This window comes from Hemitrygon akajei, chromosome 3 (assembly GCF_048418815.1).
Source record: "Hemitrygon akajei chromosome 3, sHemAka1.3, whole genome shotgun sequence".
NCBI lineage: Eukaryota > Metazoa > Chordata > Chondrichthyes > Myliobatiformes > Dasyatidae > Hemitrygon > Hemitrygon akajei.
Window position 1 is genome coordinate 128981041 of NC_133126.1, and position 3697 is coordinate 128984737.

At 42.5% G+C, this 3697-nt stretch overlaps 1 pseudogene; it reads right to left on the minus strand.

The window, feature by feature from the left end:
• Positions 1–546: 546 nt before the first annotated feature.
• LOC140724578 (eukaryotic translation initiation factor 4E transporter pseudogene) lies at positions 547–1741 on the minus strand (annotated as a pseudogene).
• Positions 1742–3697: the final 1956 nt, after the last annotated feature.

The window sequence follows — 3697 nt, forward strand, 5'->3', positions numbered from 1 at the left end:
TCGAGGGGTAATGACTGTACTGGGACTGTGGGTCATCTCCCCAGAATGCCATCTCACATTACGTTCAGTATGTAACACACAGGGTAGCTCAACAGCAGTCTGTCAGGATTAACATATACTTGAATCCACTACCTATCTCTCCTCTTCCTATACACAGATTAGCTGTTGAACTATTTATTTGTCATTATCAAATTCAGCCAACAACAAAAACATGCTTTTTCTCTAAACTAGGGAAAGAGGGTAGACTAGCTCTATCTTCAAAAATAATCCTGAGATTATTCTGCTCTATTTGTTGAGGGTTAGTCAGTGAACTAATGATTCACTCTGCCTGGTGTCTGCCTATTCCTGTGACAGTACAAATGCCAAAGTCATTTTATCTCTTTGTGGTGTATGTATAGGTCTTGGCTTGGATACAGCATTGTCAGTAGGGGACTCCTCAGAAAGCACAGGTGATGGGAGACAAATGGCCTTGCTGATTAAGGACTGGCATATGATGATTTTGACTGCAAGGCAGGTCACCTAGAATATCTGGGTGTGGAGGCCGCATTACTGAGGATGGTAGAATTTCTGGGCATATTGATTGCAAAGGTAAATCTTTGTCTTTGCCATCTGATTAAAGGCTCTTGATGTTATTATGTGCCTACATTGATTTCTCCACTGGCAATCCAATCCACAGATATTTTCATTCCCTTTTTGTTTTCCACTTGCTTTCATACTGTTAAATAGCTTATTGAAAGCAGTCATATCTGTGTCTCTTTTTTTGGTATTTGTCTTAGGACCAGAAGATGCAGTTAGAGTCCAGTCTGGATGTTCCACCATGAAGAGGGTGGCACGCTTCATCTCAGATTCTGTTTTCACACCTTTCAGTTCTGGTTGCACCTCTTCCACAGACGAAAACTACTCCAGTCTGTCAACTCTCCATTAGTTTCTCCTTGTTGTCAGAGAGACTGGACAGCAGTGGTTTCACATCCACATTTGCTTTACACAGTATTTCTAAAATATAAATCTTTTTTTAAAAAATCTCATTATTTTCTCCTGATGGAATGGGATCAAACTTGTTTCCAAACTGTTTGACAAGGATTGGAATCCTCTGCTCCAGACCAGCAAGTCTCTCAAGTTCTTCATGTGGGATAGGCCATGGGCTACTGGAGTGACTACCTGATCTACTTAAGTTTCTTGCAAACTATTGACGAAGCAGTTGATTGACACTGGCATTCACCAAGCACCAATTCAATCATCGATGCTACTCCAAGTATACTTTTCTCCATATTGAAGAACTTATTGAAGTAAAAATCCTCCAGTGATAATTCAGGTAGTATTGCTTCCCGGGGAATTTCTTAGTCAGCTTCTGATGCAGAATCTGTACGTATCTCTGCTTAGGCAGTACCATTGTATCTACTCCTTCTTTAAGAGTTTCTGATCACTTTTGCCATCTCTTTGCCAATCTTAGATCCTCCAATAGCACTTTATCATCAAAGAATATTAGCTCTGTTGTTTCTGATTGCTGAATGGGGCCAGCAGAAAACTATTCTGGTTCCGCTTCACATCGACTCCACTCACCAAAAATGCGTTTGACATCACCAGACTCTCTCATAAACCACTTTTCCTTGTAGTTTCCCTTCCTTCCTTCCTTAGCATCTCTGTCAGTCAGGTCTTTCTCTCTCGCATCCCAATCAAAAGTTCTTAATATTATTATGTGCCTATTTCCACTTCTCTGCTGGCAACACAACCCAATTGTCATTCTCTTCATTTTCCAATGAGCTTTCAGATTGTCAACTATTGGAAGGATGGGTCACATGACAGTTACTGCCAAGCTTCAGAAGTAAGGATTGAGTACAACATTCCTTTACTCTCTCATGGATCTGCAATTCTTCATTTGAGAACTGTTCTCTCCAAATCTGAGGTATAGACCTTCTTAGTTCCATCCAGTGGCAAATTCCTGCCAGAACTGGAATACAAGGACCAATTTTCAGGGTCGCAGATGACTTCACTGTTAAATTTTTCTAAAAGATATGCTGGTCTTTGCTTTGCATATGGGTACTCTTTTATTTCTTTGGAATATCTATATGGTTTCTTCATGCCACACTTTTTTATATCATTTAATTGTTCTTTTTCTTCATTCCATTCTTTTTTATCCATGCTGCCACTGAGGCTCATCAGCCACCTCCACCACCCCGCTAAGAACCCAGGTTAAGAGACAGCTTAATTCCTTAATTCCTTTCATACTGTCCAGTTCTTCATTGAGTACCTGCATGTTTCTTCAATACCTCTTGTAGACCAGTGCTCCATCCAATCAGGTGCACTTTTGCCAGTTCAGTTTGATCTGTCCCAACCACAACCGATCTAGAATTTCAGGATAACTACCTTTAACAATATACAGTGCAAGTTTGTCTCTCTGTCCATTAGTCTCCACTGTAATATGTTCTACTCCTCCCACTGGAACAACCTCACCAGTCTTTAAAATCAATCTTGTGCCATCTGACACCAGCGATGTTGCAGCTGGTGTCCACCTGTATCTCCAACGTGGCTCCATCTAGCTGTCAAAGTCAAAGTCCTGTCCCGAGCCTCATCAGGCCGGTGCTTATGCCAGTTGCGACTAAGAGTATGAGCACCCCCCCCCCCCACCCCCCGATAGGACGCCAGTCTATTGCAAGGTTGACCCCCAGCATTTTTCAGCTGGGTAGACTGGAGAATTGTGTGGTTAAGTGTCTTGCTCAATGACACACACGCTGCCTCGGCTGGGCTAGAACTCACGACCTTCGGTTAGTGAGCTCATTAGTCGAACTCCCTAACCACTTGGCCACGTGCCACACTCATCCAGCTGTGAAGTCACCTAATAGCCCGCTTTGTGTACTGAAAAGATAAAACATGCACAGCAAGAGTGAGAGTCACTCAGTCTGCCCTTGGTATGTAGCTGTGCTCACATATTTCTTTCTGTTTTTTCCAAAAATCTTTATTCATTTTTAGTGTTTTTTTGTTGATGGTGTCTTTTTAGTTTAACCTGCAAGTTCAATATGTCCCTTTCTGCCACAACTTCAGCAATCTAAATCCTTATACCAGCATTCTTTTCTGAATTACCTCAGTACACAGACCACATAGGAGTTTATAATGTGTTATTCAGCGACTGCCCAAAAACAATGTCCAGACAATTGCTTCAGCTCCTCCACAAACTGTGACATGGACTCATCTTCCTCTTGATTCCTATTATGAAATCTAAACTTCTCAGCAATAATAAGCAATACATACAAAAGGCTGGAGGAACTCAGCAGGCCAGGCAGCATCTATGGAAAAGAGTACAGTCGACGTTTCAGGCCGAGATCCTTCAGCAAGACTGGAGAAAAAAAGATGAGAAGTAGAGTTAAAAGGAGGGGGAGGGGAGGGAGAAACACAAGATAATAGGTGAAAGTGGGAGGAGGGGGGAGAGATGAAGTAAAGAGCTGGGAAGTTACCCGGTGAAAGAGGTACAGGGCTGGAGTAGGGGGAATCCAATAGGAGAGGACAGAAGGCCATGGAAGGAAGAAAAGGGGGGAGGAGCACTAGAGGGAGGCAAGGAGATAAACTGAGAGAGGGAAAAGGAGATGGGAAATAGTGAAGGGGGGGTTGTGCATTACTGGAAGTTCAGGAAATCAACCAGTTTGTGTTCCCTGTGTTTCTCTTGTCCCTCCTCCCACCTTTTAACTCTGCTCCTTATCTTTTT